The sequence below is a fragment of the Ornithorhynchus anatinus genome, chromosome X2, assembly GCF_004115215.2.
Source record: "Ornithorhynchus anatinus isolate Pmale09 chromosome X2, mOrnAna1.pri.v4, whole genome shotgun sequence".
Classification (NCBI taxonomy): Eukaryota; Metazoa; Chordata; class Mammalia; order Monotremata; family Ornithorhynchidae; genus Ornithorhynchus; species Ornithorhynchus anatinus.
The window spans coordinates 14,666,886-14,687,847 of NC_041750.1; the positions used below are offsets into that span (position 1 = coordinate 14,666,886).

The 20,962-nt window shown below is 46.2% G+C and overlaps 1 protein-coding gene and 1 non-coding gene across 2 annotated transcripts in view; both read left to right on the forward strand.

Moving 5' to 3' along the window:
• WWOX (WW domain containing oxidoreductase) overlaps positions 1–20,962 on the forward strand; it is a 1,106,560-nt gene that overhangs the window by 647,245 nt on the left and 438,353 nt on the right. The gene's annotated exons all lie outside the window — the stretch shown is intronic.
• LOC114807499 lies at positions 12,458–12,594 on the forward strand. The gene has a single exon (XR_003755560.1). It is a non-coding gene; the product is annotated as a small nucleolar RNA SNORA7 (small nucleolar RNA).

Here is a 20,962-nt window from a genome sequence, read left to right on the forward strand (position 1 = left end):
GGAATCCACTGCTGAAAAGACCCTGGCCTTCCTGTTAACACAATACTTTATCCGGTAATCACAGCCTGTGGGAGACAAAATAACAATTCATCTGGAAAACAAGATTAACTCATTTAAGTTAGTCAGTGATCACAGAGAGAAACACATTGGTGTTATCTGTCTGAACAAAAGCATACAGATTTGCGGGCCATTCTGGTTCAGAGGATCCATGTAGCAGGCCCAGCTTGTTGAAAGTAATTGGACCCTGTCAGAGAAGGCCTTTGTGAGATATGGATATTACAATGGAATTCTCTTAATCTGACAAATCCCCTCTCATCTGATAAAGATGCTATATTTCTTTTTTTCATTAGAACACCCCTTTTATGTTGATGATGGTGTACCCTGAGCAGCCTTGTTGAGTCACAGGTTGAAAACAGTATCACGCTTCTGAGGCTTGGCCTCCACGAGTAATCAAATGAATAGTTAGAAGGGTTCTGGGCCTGTTGCCTTTTGAGACTTCTTATAAAAGGGAAATGTCTGTTTTCAGCTATGACTTCCTTTTAAAAAAAATAGTAAACCCCAGAGGAGGACCATGGCCTATCCCAGAAAGAGCACGGGCCGGGGAGGCAGGGAAGCTGGGTTCTAATCCTGGCTCTGCCACGTGCCTGTGGTGTAACCTCGGGCAAGTCACTTCACTTCTCTGTGCCTCAGTTTCCTCATCTCTAAAATGGGGATTAAATCCTATTCCCTCCAATTAGAATGTGAGCCTTGTGTGGGACAGGGACTGTACTGATCTCTTACCACTCTTTCCACTTAACCCACAGCCCTGGATCACCTCCTTGGTCCGCTTCCTTCGCTCCTGTTCATGAGCCGCAGAGAGCTGCTGATGGAAATCTAGAAGTTGGGCCAATCTCGTCCGCTTCATGTTTATCCTCGTGTGCTTTAATTCTGCCCTCACCTCTGCCTGGCAAAACTATTTCTCCATCCTTATTGACACCTGTGCCCACTGCCCTCACCAGTTGTTCCAGGTGGTCAGCTCCCTCCTCTAACCCCTTGTCCCCCCATCTCCCCCATCTCTTGCCCCTAATGATCTGGCCGCCTACTTTAATGAGAAAATTGAAACTATCAGGTGTGATTTCCCTAAAGTCTCCCCTGCTCCTCTCCAGTCCCTCCCTCCTCTTCCCCCTTCTTCGACTCTCCCATCTTTCCCAAAAGTATCTCAAGAGGAGATGTAGTGCCTTCTCTGAAAATCCACCCCCTCCACCTGTGCATCTGACCCCATCCCTTCACACCTTATCAAAACTCTCACCCCCTCCTTTCTTCCCTCCCTGACAGCCCTCTTCAACCGTTCAGTCTCCACTGGCTTCTTCCCCGTTGTTTTCAAACATGCCAGGGTCTCCCCTATCCTTAAGAAACCCTCCCTTGACCTCATGGCTCCCTCCAGTTATCACCCCATCTTCCGCCTACCATTCCTCTCCAAACTCCTTGAGCGTGTGGTCTACACCCACTGTCTCAAGTTCCTCTCCTCCAGTTCTCTCCTTGACCCCCTCCAATCTGGCTTCTGTTCTCTTCACTCCACAGAAACCACCGCCCTCTCAAAGATCACAAATGATTTCCTTCTTGCCAAATCCAACAGCTACTACTCCATCCTAATCCCCCTTGACCGCTGAGCTGCCTTTGACACTGTGGACCCGTTCTCCTGGAAATATTATCCAACCTCGGCTTCACTGACACTGTTTCTTCTGGTTCTCCTATCTCTCTGGCTGCTCATTCTCCATCTCTTTCACGGACTCCCCCTCTGCCTCCCACCACCTAACTGTGGGAGTCCCTCAAGGATAAGTTCTGGGTCCTTTGGAGAAGTCGTTCGCTTCCATGGCTTCAACTACCACCTCTATGCAGATGATTCCCAAGTCCACATCTCCTTCTGATCTCTCTCCCTCTCTGCAGCCTCTCATTTCCTCCTGCCTTCAAACCTCTACGTGGATGTCCCGCTGACTCTTCAAACTTTACATGTCCAAAACATAACTTCTTATCTTCCCACCCTAGCCTGGTCCTCCCCTTGATTATCCCATCACTGTAGACAGCACTACCATCCTTCCTGTCTCACAAGTCCATAACTTTGTCATTATCACAGATTTTCTCTCTCCTTCAACTCAGATATTCAATCGGTCAGTAAATCCTGTTGGTTCAACCTTCACAACATCACTGAAATCTGTCTTTTCCTCTCCATCCAAACTATTACTTAGTTAATCCAAGCATTTATTTTATCCCACCAGGATTATTGTATCAGCCTCCTTGCTGACCTCCCTGCTTCCTGACTCTCTCCACTCCTGTTCATACTTCACTCTGCTGCCTGGATCATTTTTCTACAAAATCATTCAGTCCATGTGTCCCCACTCCTCAAGAATCTCCAGCGGCTGCCCTTCCGCCTCCACATTAAACAGGAACTCCTTGCCATCAGATTTAAAGCACTTAATCACCTTGCCCCCTTCTACCTTAGATTGCTGCTCTCCTATTACAACCCAGACCACATCCTTCGCTCCTTCTAGGGCCCACCTACTCGTTCTACCTCATTCTCCTCTATCTCACCATCGAACTCTCATCCACATCCTGCCTCTGTCCTGGAACGCCCTCCCTCTTCACATCCGTTAGACAGTCTCTCGCCCCACCTTCAAAGCCTCATTGAATTACAGCTTCTCCAAGAGGCCTTCCCTCACTAAGCCATCATTTCCTCTTTTCCCACTCCCTTCTGTGTCACCCTGATTTGCTCCCTCTATTCACCCCACCCATAGCCCCACTGTGCATATGTACATATCCCTAATTTATTCATTTATATTAATGCTCGTCTCCCCTTCTGGACTGTGAGCTCACTGTGGGCATGGAATGTGTCTACCAACTCTGTTATATTGTAATAGTAATAATAATTCTTGTATTTGTTGAGCTTTTAACTATGTGCCAACCACTGTACTTAGCGTTGGGGTGGATACAAGCAAACCGGGTTGGACACAGTCCCTGTCCCTCTTGAGGCTCACAGTCTTAATCCCCATTTTACAGATGAGGAAACTGAGACCCAGAGAAGTGAAGTGATTTGCCCAAGGCCACACAGCAGATAAGTGGTGGAGCCAGGATTAGAACTCCCTTCTGACCCCCAGGCCCGGGCTCTATCCACTAGGCCATGCAGCTTCTCAGCATGGATTCCCCCAAGCACGTAATTCAGTACTCTGCACACAGTAAGTGCTCAATAAATTTGATCAATCGATAGATTGATTGATCTGATAGTCTTGTACTACCCCAGTGCTTAGACAGTATCTGGCACATAGTATGCATTTAAATGCTAAGAGAAGCAGCGTGGCTCAGTGGAAAGAGCACGGGCTTGGGAGTCGGAGGTCATGAGTTCGAATCCCAGCTCTGCCACTTGACAGCTGTGTGACTGTGGGCAAGTCACTTAACTTCTCTGTGCCTCAGTTACCTCATCTGTAAAATGGGGATTAACTGTGAGCCTCACGTGGGACAACCCGATCACCCTGTATCTACCCCAGCACTTAGAACAGTGCTCGGCACATAGTAAGCGCTTAACAAATACCAACATTATTATTATTATTGCTATTTTAATTATTATAATAATAATTATTATGATGCAGACCATGTCTTGAGAACATTAACTTTTGCATTTTATCCACCTTTGCCACCCAGAATATGGGTACAGATTTTGCAGCCTCCAACCCCCAAATTACCAAATTACATGCACAGTTTTGGTGACCAGGGACTCATTTCCTGAAATGCATCGAGAGTCACCAAATTACATATACAATTAACTGGGCCAGGAACCTATCCCAAGAAGCAGAGTGTGTGAGAAATGTAACTCCTGGTTTGGCCATTCGTTTTGCAAGATGGACCCATTTAGTCAGTGAGCAGTATTACAAATGCTCACTGTGCATATGTTAAACATATTGTACCAATTTGGTTTATCTGGGTCAGTTTTAACAAGGTTGACTAATAATTTCTGTGGTATTTGTAAAGTGCTTACTATGTGCCAAGAATTGTACTAAGTCCTGGGGTAGAAATAAGACCATAAGGTAGGACGTAGTCCCTGCCCCATAGGGGCTCACAGTCTAAGGTGACTGAGAGCTTATTAATGTGCAAAACACTGTTCTACGCCCTTGGGAGCTGAAGAGTAAGAAATGCAGTCACTGATTTCAAAGAGTTTCCGGTCTAATGAAGGAGACATTAGGCCTGAATTGATAACTATACCATAAGTAAGAAGGAGAGAATGGATTTAAATAATACACAAGCAAATGAATTAATGCATCAATAATAAATGCATAAACCAATAAATACCTAGGTCCTGGGATGGCATTTTCTACCTGTATGATTTCTCAAGATAAATTGCTTTTGTAAATTATAAGATATCATAATTGTATTTGTTCTCATTCTAAGTAGGAGGGATGTCAGACTAAAGAACACATTTATGGTGCAGACCTTAAAAAATGTTTAACCAGGAGCTTAGTAGATGGAGGGAGTGAACCCAAGTTGGAGGATATACCAATCTTCTTTTCACACTAGTTGTTTTGGTTGTGGAGATGAACACTTGGAAAGGAATTATGAAAATGTCATGATAAAAGCATAAAAACCTGACATGTTCAGTCATATCTTGGGGAATTTGGGACCTGTTTAGAACACACCTGAACTTTTTAACTTTTAACATTTGAACTTTTTCCTATTTTAAACTGAAAGAAATCGCTGGGGTGGGTTTTTTTGTTTTTGTTTTTTGGTTTATTTTTTTGTTTTTTAAAGGCATGCTTTAAAGGCATGTTTTAAAGGCATGCTTTAATCCTACCTAGCAAATAAATAGTGGCATAATAGTTGCTGCAATTCCATAAGAGTAAGGTGGTCTAGATATTTGCCCAACAGCTACGTACACACTTCTGAAATGTATGAAGCAAAAAGCCAACAATCTTCCCAGTGCGACTCTAACGAGAACACTGGACAGCTGTAAATTTTGCTTCAGCACCCTGAGCCAGGTTCTCCCAGGGCCTAAAACTGTTCCCTGGGGAATATATCTGACTGAGAACCAAAGCCAAATTCTCTGGTCTCTGGTGACTGGCCAAATTCTCTAGTCTCTGATTTAGCCCCAGTTCCACTTATGTGATATCGCAGTGAGCTCAGAGTTAAACTTGAGAATAGTATTTAGGAAAAAGCTGATTTTATTTTCTTTCATTTTTACCCTCTTATTGGATGGAACTAACTTGGTCTCAGTGCTCCGCTGCCATGTTGAGCAATTCCCAAAATAGCAATAATAATAAGGGTATTTGTTAAATGCTCACTGTGTGCCAAGCACTGTTCTTAGTGCTGGGGTAAATAGAAGGTAATCAGGTTGCCCCACGTGGGGCTTGCAGTCTTAATCCCCATTTTCCAGATGAGGTAACTGAGGCATAGAGAAGTTAAGTGAGTTGCTCACAGTCACACAGCTGATAAATGGCGGAGCTGGGATTAGAACCCACGACCTCTGACTCAGGCCCAGGCTCTTTCCACTAAGCCACGTTGATATCCAGGAGAGTAATGACACATCCCCACACATCCGATCCGTTACCAAGACTTGCCGGTCTCACCTTTACAATATCGCCAAGATCCGCCCTTTCCTCTCCACCCAAACGTCTACCTTACTGCTACAGGCTCTCGTTATATCCCAGCTAGACTACTGTGTCAGCCTTCTCTCTGATCTCCCTTCCTCCTCTCTCGCCCCACTCCAGTCTATTCTTCACTCCGCTGCCCGGCTCATCTTCCTGCAGAAACGTTCTGGGCATGTCACTCCCCTTCTTAAACACCTCCAGTGGTTGCCTACCAACCTGCGCTCAAAACAAAAACTTCTCACTCTAGGCTACAAGGCTGTCCATCACCTTGCCCCCTCCTACCTCTCCTCCCTTCTCTCTTTCCACTGCCCACACCACACGCTCTGCTCCTCTGCTGCCCACCTCCTCACCGTCCCTCGGTCTCGCCTATCCCGCCGTCGACCCCTGGGCCACGTCCTCCCGCGGTCCTGGAATGCCCTCCCTCCTCACCTCCGACAATCTAATTCTCTTCCCCTCTTCAAATCCCAGACTGAGCTCCCCCCTTTTTCCCTCTGCTCCCTCTACCACCCCTTCACCTCTCCACAGCTAAACCCTCTTCTCCCCCCTTTCCCTCTCCTCCTCCCCCTCTCCTGTCCCACTCCCTCAGCACTGTACTCGTCCGCTCAACTGTATATATCTTCATCACCCTATTTATTTTGTTCAATGAGATGTACATCACCCTGATTCTATTTATTTGCCATTGTTTTAAGGAGATGTTCTTCCTCTTGACTCTATTTATTGCCATTGTTCTTGTCTGCCTGTCTCCCCCGATTAGACTGTAAGCCCGTCAAAGGGCAGGGACTGTCTCTCTCTGTTGCTGATTTGTACATTTCAAGCTCTTAGTACAGTGCTCTGCACATAGTAAGCGCTCAATAAATACTATTGAATGAATGAATGAATAATGATGATGATGGTATTTGTTAAGAGCTTACTATGTGCCAAGCACTGTTCTAAGCACTGGGGTAGAGACAAGGTAATGAGGTTGTCCCACATGGGGCTCACGCTCTTAATCCCCATTTTATAGATGAGGGACCTGAGGCCCAGAGAAGTGAAGTGACTTGCCCAAAGTCACGCAACTGGTACTTGGCGGAGCCGGGATTAGAACCCACAGCCTCTGACTCCCAAGCCCATACTTTTGCCACTAAGCCACGCTGCTGCTTCATTCACCTTAAGAGCCTGTCTTACTCATGTGGAATGTTCTGAGTTGAGTGTTGTACATTGTGTATGTAGGACTTTAGAATGAGTTTTGGATCGAGTGCCTGTGCAATGACTATGCCTTGATGTGGATTACTCCCAAATCTAGCCTACTAGCCTGTACTCTTCCTCTCACATTTCCTCCTGCCCCAGGGCATTTCTTCATGGATGCTCTGCTGGTACCTCAAGCTCAATATGTCCAAAATTTAATGCCCCAACTTTCCCATCACTGTTGACGCCACCACCAATCGATCAGTCGTATTTGTTGAGCACTATTTTTGTTCAAGACACTGAACTGTTTGGGAAATTACAGTATAACAGGGTTGGTAGAAACATTTCATGCCCAAGAGGAGCTTGCAGTCTAGATGGGAAGAGAAACATTAAAATAAATTACAGATATGTAGATAAGTGCCATGGGGCTGAGTGTGGGGTGAATATCAAATGTATGAAGAGCACAAATACGAGGGCTAGGGTAATGAAGAAGGGAGGGAGATTAGGGGAAATGAGAGTTTAGTTGGGGAAGGCCTCATCAAAATGATGTGATTTTAATAAGGCTTTGAAAAAGGTGGGGAGAGGGATAGTCTGTCAGATATGAAGGGAGAGGGAGTTCCAGGCCAGAGGTAGGACAAGGATGAGGGATCAGGGTGAGAGAGATGAGGTTGAGGTACACTGAGTAGGTTGGCATTAGAGGAGCGAAGTGGGTGGGCTGGGTTGTGGTAAGAAAGCAGCAAGGTCAGGTAGATTGGGGCATGGTGACTGAGTGCTTTAAAGCCAATGGTGAGGAGTTTCTGTTTGTTCAAACAGTCAATCAAAGGTATATTGAGTGCTTACTATGTGCTTGGGAGAGTACAATACAAAACCGTAAGCAGACACAGTCCCTGCCCATAATGAGCTTACAGCCTAGAGGGGGAGACAGACATTAACATGAGTAAATAATTTATAATCAATGATTTAAATATATGTCCCTAAGTGCGGTGGGGTTGGGGGTGGGACAGTATCAAATGTCCAAAGGTCACAGATCCAAGGGCATAGATGACACAGAAGGGAGAATGCTTGGGTACGGAGTCCCCCGTTTAGACTGTGAGCCCGTTATTTGGCAGGGATTGTCTCTATCTGTTGCCGAATTGTACATTTCAAGCCCTTAGTACTGTGCTCTGCACATGGTAAGCGCTCAATAAATACTCTTGAATGAATGAATGAATGAATGAATAAGAGAGTTGGTAGGCATGTTCCCTGCCCACATCGAGCCTGGAGTCTGGAGGGGGAGACAGGCATTGGTATAAATAAATCAATTACGGATATGTACATAAGCTCTGTGAGGCTGAGGGAGAGGTGAATCAAGAGTGCAAATCCAAGTGCAGGGGTGATGCGGAAGGGAGTGGGAGAAGAGGAAATGAGGGCTAGGATGGGATGGATGGCAGGATTGGGAAATTAGATGCTTTCATCAGTAAGTGCATGAGTGGATTGAACTTCAAACGAGCAGGCCACAAGCCTGTTCCTTCCAGACCAGCCAGCCGGGGCCTTTTAATACTCTAGCGTCTTCTGAAATTGGGAGAAATAGGTATCCTGGGCTGCCAAGGGATGGTGGGGAGCCTTTTGTATCCTCACATAAAATAGGGTCTACCAGGTTTGGAGCAGTGTTTTCTGAACCTTTCACACTAAGGCAGTTTGGAGTTGGTGTATCATGAATCACTGCCAACTTTGCTGTCAGTTAATGTAAGAAAAAAAATAGAACTTATTTCCTTCATAGCTAATCTTGGCAGGCATGGATTATAAATAGATACTTCAAGCCTTTGGCAAATATTGTGTTTTTCTTGATCTTTATTTTGATGTGACAAATCATTTCCTCTTAAAATGACATTAACTTTGAAGTGAGGTTGTCGGGTATTGTTTTGAAATGTTAGCATTTTTGACACGCAGGGTCCATATATGTTACCCAAAGGTGGGCAGAATGTTTGGAAAGTTGTAGCAATCGGGGCCATCGAGGCCTGGATTATAGTAGTGAGGATTATTTCCCTCCACCTCCGTAGCCCCCAACTAGGAATGAACTGTTTTCCTTTCCTTTTTTTCCTGTTTCTTTCAACCTTTAGGTTGAGGGCCCCATGTAGACCAAGAACCCGGTTAGACTCAATATGGCCGTATTTTTTCTGGTGATTAATCAATCAGTGGTATTTATCGGGTGCTTATTCTGCATAGAGCACTGTACTAAACACTTGGGAAAGTACAGTAGAAAATACTGTATTATGTACCGCAGAGATCTTATAGTCTAGACGGAGGTGTTCACAGTCTAGACGGAGGTGATGTGCAAATTGGTGATTGTCGTAGATTGATCGTAATACAGTAATAATAATAATTGTGGTATTTAAGTGCTTGCTGTGTCCTAAGCACTGGGGTAGATAGAAGATAATCAGGTAGAACACAGTCCCTATCCCACATGGGGCTCGCGGTCTAAGTAGGAGGGAGAAAAGGCTTTGAATGCCCATTTTCCAAATGAGACTGAGGCACAGAGGAGTTAAGTGACTTCCAAAAATCTCTCAGCAGACAAGTGGCAGAGCTGGGATTAGAATCCAGGTCCTCTGACTCCCCAGCCCCTGCTCTTTTCCATTAGGCCATGTTGCATCTCAGTTTCCAATAGTTCTATAGTAATTATCTTTCAGTAGTTTCCCGAAATGTGAATTTGCTTCAAACAAACCAAAGGAAATAATCTCCAACAAGAGAGCTGGCTTACTGTTTGAACACAAATGTTTACCCATTTTGCTATTGCCCCGTGTATCGATCATTATTAAAGTGTAAGCCCATAAGAGCATCCTAAAAGCACACGATGTGTACACTACCACTTTTCCACAAAGGAGTATTGATCAAAGCATTCCGGAAATGTTGCTTGCCAATTCCTTCCACACATATGCTATTCAAATTAATGTAAATTAAGAATAAAGCCCACTTGAAAGCCAAAAGCATCTCTTCTGTTATCTGCACTTCTGATCAAAGAAAATCCGAGTAAACCTTTTCTAATCTATATACCCAAATCAAATAAACTTGAATTCAGAACCGGTCATGCAAAGCCTCGCTCATTTGAGGCTCTAGTGTAACTCAAGTGCCTTGGATTGTAACTCCAGTTAGTGGTTCTGAAAATATCACCTGGAGGTTCCACTTTGCATAGGGAGAAAACATCTCGAAAGTGGATATTTTCCACACTGTGGGGCTCAGCCCAGATCAGATCACATGGAAAGACATTTCGACAAATAGTGAAAAAATGTGTTTAAAAGGGATTTGGTAACATCGCCCTCTGCAGGTCTAGCTTGCTTACCATATGTAGTGAAACCTTTTTATTACTTCATTTTAGGTTTACTTAGCTTTGAAATGAAAATACGTTCTTGTAGCAAGTGCTATATATAATCCTTTAAGATTAAATAAAGGAGTAGTAAGTCTTAACATAGTTAAGTAAAAAAAAATATTTCCAAAGCAATAGTTTCTGGCTGTTCTGGTGTTTTGCTAGAAGGCACCGAGAGCATTTTATTTCATTCTTTACCTGGGTTTTTTCGGTTGGATCTATTCTCTCTTTTTGTTTATCACTTTGCCTTTCCTCCATTAGCTTGCACTTGGAGTATTTTAGCAATTTCTCATCAGAAAAAATGCTATTCCATATAGGTGTTAACATTCGTTCCTTAGGAATCAGTCTGTTAAGTCGTGGAAATTATTGAAATCATGAAATGATCTTAATGGCTCTGTGCCTATTTAATTGCCATTCTATATTCCCTGTTTCCTTACCTGGAGAGAGACCCAGGGACATTAATTCTCTTTTTGTCACAGTAAGTCATGTAGCATCATGGAAGAGATTTCAAGCTATCACCTTGTTCTGGCCCCTTTCTCCAGACAAGTGCATTCCCAAAGAAGTTGTTCAATCCATATCTCCCCGCTCCTCAAAAATCTCCAGTGATAATAATAATAATAATAATGTTGGTATTTGTTAAGCGCTTACTATGTGCCGAGCACTGTTCTAAGCGCTGGGGTGGACATAGGGGAATCAGGTTGTCCCACGTGGGGCTCACAGTCTTAATCCCCATTTTACAGATGAGGGAACTGAGGCGCAGAGAAGTGAAGTGACTTGCCCACAGTCACACAACCGACAAGTGGCAGAGCTGGGATTCGAACTCATGAGCCCTGACTCCAAAGCCCGTGCTCTTTCCACTGAGCCACGCTGCTTGGTTACCCATACACCCTCAAATCGAACGGATACGTCTTAAGACCAGTTTTAAAGCACTCATTCCGCTCACCCACTCCTAGCTAACCTAGCTGATTTCCTACTCCAACCCAATCCACACACTTCACTCCTCTAACACCAACCTACTCTCTGTACCTTGATCTTTTCTCTCTCACCACCAACACTTAGCCCACGTCCTCCCTCTGGCATGGAATTCTCAACCCCTTCATAAGTGATGGGCCTCCACTCTCCCCACCTTCAAAACCCTCCCCAAATCACATATCATCCAAGAGGCCTTCCCAGGCTAATCCCTCAATTTCTTCTGTCCACTGTCCCCTGCGTGTCGACTAGGTGCCCTTAAGCAAACACTTGGGTACTCACCCCAGCCCCACAGTACTTAAGCAGATATTCTTATACTTTACTTTTCCCCTCAGCAATATATTGCAATTTCTGTCTCCCCCTGTAGACTGTAAGCTCCTTGTGGGCGGGGATCGTGTCTATCAGATCTATTGTATTGTACTTTCTCAAGTACTTAATGAAATGCTCTGCACACAGTAAGTGCTCTATAAATACCATGGATTGATTGATTGATTGGTAGATAGAAAATAATCAGATCAGTTAAGTTCTTTATTCCTCATGGGACTCACAGTCTAAGAAACAGGGAGAACAGGTATTCAACCCTCATTGTACAGATGATGAAACTGAGACATTCCTCCTGCAAAACCCTACTCTCCCCCCCGCCAAAGCTTTACTGAAGGCACACCTCCTCCAAGAGGCCTTCCCAGGCTGAGTCCACTTTTCCTCAGCTCCCACTCCCTTCTGCATCACCCTGACTTGCCCCTTTTGCTCTTCCCCCGTCTCCCCGCCCCACAACACTTATGTATATATGTATATATCTGTAATTCTATTCATTTGTATTGTTGCCTGTTTACTTGTATTAATATCTGTCTCCACCCCGCAGACTGCGAGCCCGTTGTGGGCAGAGATTGTCTCTCTTTATTGCCGAATTGTACTTTCCAAACACTTAGTACAGTGCTCTGCACACAGTAAGCGCTCAATAAATGTGATTGAATGACTGAATGACGCAGAAAGTAAGTGCTATTCCCAAGGTCACAGAGAAGGTGGACTTTATTTTTTTTTAATGGTATTTGTTAAGATCTTAGTATGTGTCAAACACTATTCTAATCTCTGGGGTAGTCACAAGTAATCAGGCCCCAAACAGACTCTGTCTAAGTAGGAGGGAGAATAGGTATGGAATCCCCATTATATTGTTGAGGAAACGGAAGCATCGAGAAATTAAGTGACTTGTCCAAGATCAGGCAACAGGCAAGTAGTGGAGCTGGGATTAGGACCTAGATCTTCTGACTCACAGGCCTGTGCTCTTTCCACGAAATCACACTGGTTCACACTTCATACTCACTCTGCATGTTCACATATTCCAGGAATTATATTATGGCTTCTAACCTGCCATTCACCCCTCTTAGGGCTGCACCTGGAGAGTTTCCAGTACTCTACCAGTCTCGACTATGAGAGGGAGAGTCAAGCAGAGGCCTAGCTATTCCATTCGTAGCTTGGGTAGTGGCTACAAGTGGAAGGCAATCTGTTACAAGTCAAAAGCCACGTGTGCCAGGCAGCAGCGTAATGGGAGAGAGTTAAGGGTGGATACTCGAGTTTATCGCACAAAAGAAGGCAATGGTAAACCACTTCCAGATTTTTACCAAGAAAACTCTATGGATACGCTCCCAGAACAATTGCAGATGGAGTCGGGGTGTTCTGGGAGAGATGTGTCTATGGTGTCACTATGGGTCGGAGACGACTCAACAGCATAAGGCAAGACAACCTGCCATTCAATAGTAATCCTTAGTAGACAAGCTGCCTATTTTGAATGTATTCAATGGAGAAATAACTCTCCTGTACAAATCCACTTTGACTAGAAGCTACTTTAATGATGCAGTGAGTTAATTGTTATTAATTCCCCCTCTAGAATGTAAACTCGTTATGGGCAGAAAATGTGTCTACCAAGTCTGGTGTATTGTACTCTCCCAACAATAATAATAAGAATAATAATAATAATGTTGGTATTTGTTAAGCGTTTACTATGTGCAGAGAGCACTGTTCTAAGCGCTGGGGTAGACACAGGGGAATGAGGTTGTCCCACGTGAGGCTCACAGTCTTCATCCCCATTTTACAAATGAGGGAACTGAGTCACAGAGAAGTGAAGTGACTTGCCCACAGTCACACAACTGACAAGGGGCAGAGTCGGGATTTGAACCCTTGACCTCTGACTCCCAAGCCCGGGCTCTTTCCACTGAGCCACGCTGCTTAGTAGAGTGCTCTGCCCACCATAAGAGATAAATCAGTGAGATTGATTGATTAATGGATTAAGAAAAAGAAATATCTGATTGTGAAGGCGCCATGATATTAATCTGCCAGACTCAGAGTGTTTTTTATTTATGGAGCGTGATTTTTTTAAAAGGATTTTGATTACATTTTGGCACTAATGATTATTTACAGAGCGCAGGCTATTCTGTGCTTATAGTTTCTCTTTTTTAATGCATACAAGTTAAATGGAGTCACAGAGAAGTTCAGTGACTTCAGGCAGTCACACCGCAGGCAAAGGGCAGACCTGAGATTAGAACCCAAGACTTCTGATCCAAGGTCTGTGCTTTTTCCACCGGCCACACTAGGAGAGGGAAAACGGATTGAATGCCTGAAAGCTGATGATAAGGAGTTCCTGTTTGATGTGGAGATGAACGGGCACTATCCGATGTTTTTGAGGAGAGGAGCGACATGCATAGAATTATTTTCTAAGTAAATGATCCAGGCAGCAGAGTGAGGTATGGACTGGAGTGGGGAGAGGCTGGAAGCAAGGAGGTCAGCGAGGAGGCTGATCCAGAAGTAGTGACAGGATCTGACGAGTGCTTGGAACTAGGTGGTCCGTTTGGATGGAGAGGAAGAGGTGGATTTTAGAGATGTTGTGAAGGTAGAGTCAACAAGATTACCCCATTTCAGTTGACCAAAGAGCTGTCATTCCGTTTTCCTGACACGCCCCAGCGAGTGAAGGTGTAAGGTCACGAGCATCGTTGTGATGCGGGTGGTCTGACCTCAGATGTCTTGTCTTATGCCATCGAGTCATCTTCAACCCATAGCGATGCCATGGACACATCTCCCCCAGAACGCCCCCACCTCCATCTGCAATCATCCTGGTAGTGTATCCATAGAGTTTTCTTGGCAAAAATCTGGAAGTGGTTTACTGTTGCCTCCTTCCGTGCAGTAAACTTGAGTCTTCACCCTCAATTCTCTCCCATGTTGCTGCTGCCCGGCACAGGTGAGTTTTGACTTGTAGCAGATTGCCTTCCACTCGCTAGCTGCTGCCCACACTAAGGATGGATTGGTAATGCCTCTGCCTGACTCTCCCTCCTGCAGTCGAAACTGGTAGAGTACTGGGAACTCTCCAGGTGTGACCCTGAGAGGGGTCGACCACACTACAGAAGCTCATTGGTGGTGATCCTCTTGTGACATCTGATGCTTAGTATTTGTGAACTGTTCCCCCAGTTGAATATGGTTTGCGTGGCAGGTCCAGGCCTCACAGCTTAAAAGAAGGTAGGATACTATAATTGACCTGTACCCCTTCAGTTTACTCTGATTCTTGATGCCTTTGCTGATTTAGGTGTCCACATCCTTGTTTAACTTGGCTTCATTCGACGATCAGCTTCCCAGGTAAAAGAATTCAATGACAGCATTCACTTGATTCCTGACTGTGTGTATGGTTTGCCAGGTATGGACTGGGACATGCCCCCAGTCTTCTTGAATCTGTCAAGCAACAGTACTTTACTAATTCTGAGACACGGTCCATAATCATTTCCATGTCTCCTTGTGCACATTTGCTTCCAGTCATCGGGGTATGGGAGCACAGACCCCAATGCTGACAGGCAGAACCTCTAGGGCATGTAATTAACTATAGGACATTATTAGGAATTTAATGATTGGAGATGTGTTAATTTCTTCAAACTAATGCAATAGAATTTAGTCCTTTGGAACCATAATTTACTAAATAATGCAATTCTGAGAGGGCAACATGTACTCCCCTTGCTAGAGTTATTATTACTAATGTTTCTTAAGTGCTTACTAAGCACAAACAAGGAGCATCTCTTTGCAAGCAGAAACCCAGTAGGACCCCAAGACAAGGAGCAAAAGTGAAAACAGTGCTGGTGGTGAAAAAACAAACGTTAAAGGCAGTATAAGGGCCAGTCTTTGTCTGAGCATGATGGGGTAGGGTCTCTGGCTTCTGCATTGGCCACAGACCCACTGATGGGTGAACTCCACTATCAGTGACAGCATCATTGAAAATAAAGAGCACACACACGCACACACAAATGGAGCTGGGAAGAAATCCAAGGAAATCTAGATAACAGTAATAATAATCGTGGTTCTGTTAATTGCTTACTAATTGCCAGGCACTGTACTAAGCCCAGGGGTAGAAACGAGTTGGACACAGTCCCTGTCCCACCTGGGGCTCACAGTCTTAATCCCCATTTTTTAGATGAGGAAACTGAGGCCCAGAGAAGCGAAGTGACTTGCCCAAGGTCATAGAGCAGTCAGGTGGTGTAGCCAGGATTAGAACCCAGGTCCTCTGCCTCCCAGGCCCATACTCTATCCACTAGACCACTCTGCTTCCCCAATTATGATATGGTACCTTGTCCATCAGAGGCTTGCATGTGTTGGGAAGGGCAGACATCCAGAAGAGCATATTATGCACACAAAATGAAACGAGATTGAAGTTCAACAATGAAACTGTGAATAGTAAAATAGAAGCACATTAAATACTTGGCGTAGGTGATCCTCAGACTCCTCATTGCTCCAGGTGAGCAGTTCTTGGTCACAAGCTTCTGCAAACTTCCTAACTTAAATGTGGGGAATGTAGGCTTCTGCCCACTCTTTGCTCCTGCCAGGGAATGTGGTTTCACTCCCACAGTGTCAGGTGGCAAGAGAGAGGATAGTACAGATGTTGGGTGCCTTCTCCCCTCGATCTGTCCCAGGACATTATATCTTCTGTTGAGGATATAACTCAATCGAGTCTTTTGTCTTCTGTTTCTGTAGAGAGGGTTTGACCACATTGACAAACCACTTGAGAATTGTCCCTGATTCCATGATTTGCATTTTTTTTATGATGCAGACACTTTTGACTCAGAAAAATCCCTTAATTTACTTGTAGAAAGTAGCCAAAACTATCCCTCCTTTTGAAACTCAATTGTGAGGTAAGTGAGTTAAGTGGGGCTCACTTCACTTCTCTGTGCCTCAGTTACCTCATCTGGAAAATGGGGATGAAGACTGTGAACCCCACGTGGGACAACCTGATCACCTCATCTCCCCCCCAGTGCTTAGAACAGTGCTTTGCACATAGTAAGCGCTTAGCAAATACCCTCATCATCATCAGTATAAGGAGTGGTTGAACAATTGTGATGGCAGTTTGGACCAATTATGGAAGTGGTGTGAAGATAGAACCACCAGGACTTGGCAACTGAATAAATATGTGGATGGAAGGGGGACGGGGGCTGGATAATGCCGACTCGTAGGCTTGAGAGACCGGCAGGATGGTGGTATTAATAATGTTGGTATTTGTTAAGCGCTTACTATGTGCAGAGCACTGTTCTAAGCGCTGGGGGAGATACAGGGTAATCAGGTCGTCCCACGTGAGGCTCACAGTTAATCCCCATTTTACAGATGAGGCAACTGAGGCACAGAGAAGTTAAGTGACTTGCCCACAGTCACACAGCTGACAAGTGGCAGAGCCGGGAGTCGAACCCATGACCTCTGACTCCGAAGCCCAGGCTCTTTCCACTGAGCCACGCTGGTTAGGTGGAAGGGAGGATTTGTGATTGAAGGGGAGTTTGAACATGTTGAACTTGCGGTATAGAGATGTGGAGATGACCTGGAGGCAGGAGGAGATGTGAGGTTGTGGAGACAGAGTCCGGTTGGGACTCATGGGGTGGATGATAATAATAATAATAATGTTGGTATTTGTTAAGCGCTTACTATGTGCCAAACACTGTTCTAAGTGCTGGGGTAGATACAAGGTGATCAGGTTGTCCCACTTGCCGCTCACAGTCTTAATCTCCATTTTCCAGATGAGATAACTGAGTCACCGAGAAGTGACTTGCCCAAAGTCACACAGCTGACAGGAGGCAGCGCCAGGATTAGAACCCTTGACCTCTGACTCCTAAGCCCAGGCTCTTTCCACTGAGCCACGTTGCTTTCATCTACATAAAAGTGGTATTTACAGCTGTGAGAGTGGATCAGCTCCCCAAGGGAGCGAGTGTAGAAGACGACCCGGAAGTGAGCCACTAGTAACACCCACAGTCAGGTAGTGGGAGGCAGAGGAAGAGCTGGCAAAAAAGACAGAGGAACAGCCAGAGAAATAGGAGAACCAGTTGGTTGTATTTATTGAGCACTTACTGTGTGCAGAGCACTGTACTAAGTGCTTGAGAGAGTACGATATAACAGTATAACAGACACATTCTTTGCCCACAATGAGCTTATTGTTTAAATGGGAAAACAGCCATTAATATAAATGAAAAAAATTACAGACGTACATTTGGTGCTAGGAAGGGGTGAGAATAAAGAATAAAGTCAACGTGGCCCAGAAGTGAGTGGAAGAAGAGGAAAGGAGAACTTAGTCAGGGAAGGCCTCTCGGAGGAGATATGCCTTCAGTAAGGCTTTGAAGGTGGGGAGAGCAATTGGCTTTCGAATATGAAGAGGGAGGGCGTTCCGGCCCAGAGGCAGGACGCGGGCCAGCGTTTGGCAGCGAGATAGACGAGATAGAGGTACAGTGAGTAGTTTGGCAATAGAGGAGTGACGTGTGTGGGCCGGGTTGTAGTGGGAGAGTAGTGAAGCGAGGTAGGAGGGAACAAGGTGGTTGAATGCCTTAAAGCCCACGGTAAGGAGTTTCAGTCTGATATGGAAGCGGTTGCGCAACCACTCAGGGAAATCAAGGTTAAACAGTGTTTCCGGTTAAAGAGGGTAGGCAACTGGGTCAAAAGTCAGGGAAGATTAGGATGGAGTAGAGTCCATTAGATGGGGGAGAAGGAGGTCATTGGTGACCTTGGAGAGAGCAGTTGATGAGCTAACTGTCTTGGAACAGAGACTTTGGGAAGACTGTAACACCAAGAGGGAGAAATGAAAACAGTTCCAGGCACCATAGGTAATGAAGTAAATTGAGCAGCAGTCTTTACATGCACTTGATGCAGAATTCATTCATTCAATCGTATTTATTGAGCACTTACAATGTGCAGAGTGCTTAGGAAAGTACAGTACAGCAATAAAAGAGAGACAACCCCTGCCCACAACGTGTTCACAGTCTCAGGGGGTGGGGTGGGGAGAGACATCAATACCAGTAAACAGACATAAAGACATCGATACAAGTAAACAGGCATCAATATAATTAATTAAAATTACAGATATATACATAAGTGCTGTGGGGCGGGGGAAGGGGAGAAGAGCAAAGGGAGAGAGTCAGGGTGATGCAGAAGGGATTAGGAGATGAGGAAAAGTGGGGTTTAGTCTGGGAAGGCCTCTTGGAGGAGATGCGCCCTCAGCAGGGCTTTGAAGGGGAGGAGTTCAATCATGCTTTGCTCCACACCCCTTATTTGTTTGAAAATCTCTTCATTAAGGGATAGCATCTCAATCCCACCAACCCATTATCCATCTCCATCCTCCCTTAAAAAACACTTCCTCCAGGAGGCATTCCCTGTCTACAGTTTCCACTTACCTGATCAAGCCATCCCCTTAGCCAGCCTTAGCACTTATGGATATATGGGTTTGATTATTTCACTTACTCTTGACGTTTTCTAGTTTTATTCGATGCTCCCGGGCACTTACTGCAATGATGCACACTCAGTAGGTGTTCAGTAAAAGCCACTGTCGAGCATGATCTGCTTCCACCACCTCTTGTCTCCCCCACTCCCCTCTCCCGCCCTAGAACCCCACTTTACCAGCACTACCCCTCTTCCCCCTCCCCCTACTTTCCCCCCCACCAAACCACCTCCTCACCCCCTCCCCCCTTCTCTCTTCCCCTCCCACGCCCCATCCCAGTCCTCCTGTCCCACCGCTACCCCTCATCCCCCTCTCCCCGTCCAGGGCCCCGCCACCTCCTTCCCATCCAAACCCTCCCCTCCCCCTGCCCTTTCCCCCCTCCCCCCCTTGCACCCACAGCTACTTTCAAGTGTGGCCTCTGGAACCCCCGCTCTATTACAGGTAAGCTACTTTTCATCCATGACCTTTTCCTCTCCCGCTCTCTCCTCCTCCTCGCCCTTTCAGAAATGTGGCTCACTCCCGAAGACACGGTCTCCACCGCTGCTCTCTCCAGCGGAGGCCTCTCCTTCTCCCACTCCCCCAGACTCACCGGTAAGGGAGGAGGCGTCGGCTTCCTCGTCTCACCCCGTTGCCGCTTCTGCACTATCCCTCCTCCCCCCTCCCTCTCCTTCCCCTCCTTCGAAGCCCATATCATTCGCCTCTACCACCCACTCCAGTTACTTGTCGCCGTCATCTACCGCCCTCCCGGTCCCACCTCCGAATTCTTCAACCACCTAGACCCCTTTCTCACCTTCCTTCTCTCCTTCTCTCTGCCCACTCTGATCCTCGGAGACTTCAACATCCATATGGATGTACCCGATGACTCCTCTGCCGCCCGCCTGCTATCCCTCCTCGACTCTGCCAACCTCCTCCTCCACCATACCGCGCCCACTCACCGACTCGGTCACACCCTCGATCTCGTCATCTCCTACCACTGCACTATCTCCTCCCTCACCGACTCTGAAATCCCTCTCTCTGACCATAACCTTCTCACCTGCCTCATCTCTCACACTCCTTCCCCCTGCAAATCTTCGCTACTGCCCCACAGAGACCTCCGCTCTCTTGATCCCATCCATCTTTCCAAAAGCATCTCTCCTCACCTTGCCGCCCTGTCCTCACTTCCCACTCTCGACGATCAGGTCTCCGCTCTCAACTCCACCCTCTCTACTCATCTCAACTCTCTCGCCCCCCTTTCCCTCTGCTGCTCTCACTCCACTAACCCACAGCCCTGGATCACCTCCTCTGTTCGCCTCCTATGCTCCTATGCTCGAGCTGCTGAGCGCTGCTGGCGAAAGTCCAAGCACCAAGCCGACCTCACACACTTCAAATTTATCCTTTCCTGCCTTAACTCTGTCCTCTCCTCCGCCAGGCAAAACGTCTTCTCCTCTCTCATCGACACCCATGCCCGTCACCCCCACCGATTGTTCCGGACTTTTAACTCTCTCCTTAGGCCCCCTGTTCCTCTCCCTCCCCCATCTCTCACCCCCAATGATCTGGCCACCTATTTCATCACAAAAATCAACACAATCAGGTCTGAGCTCCCCAAAGTCACCCCTCCGCCTCTCCCCTCCCACCCACCAACCCTCTCCCCTACTTTTCCATCGTTCCCTGCAGTATCCTCAGAGGAGATCTCCTCCCTCCTCGCAAGTGCCACCCCCTCCACCTGCGCCTCGGACCCCATTCTCTCTCACCTTATTAAAACCATCGCCCCTGCCCTCCTCCCTTCCTTAACTTCTATTTTTAACCACTCAATCTCCAATGGCTCCTTCCCCTCTGCCTTCAAACATGCCCATGTCTCCCCCATCCTAAAAAAAACCCGCTCTTGACCCCACTTCCCCCTCCAGTTATCGCCCTATCTCCCTACTACCCTTCCTTTCCAAAATCCTAGAACGACTCGTCTACAGTCGATGTTTGGAATTCCTTAACTCCCATTCTCTCCTAGACCCCCTCCAATCTGGCTTCCATCCCCTCCACTCTACCGAGACTGCTCTCTCTAAGGTCACCCATGACCTCCTTCTTGCCAAATCCAATGGCTCCTACTCCATTCTAATCCTCCTTGACCTCTCAGCTGCCTTTGACACTGTCGACCATCCCCTCCTCCTCCACACCTTATCTCACCTTGGCTTC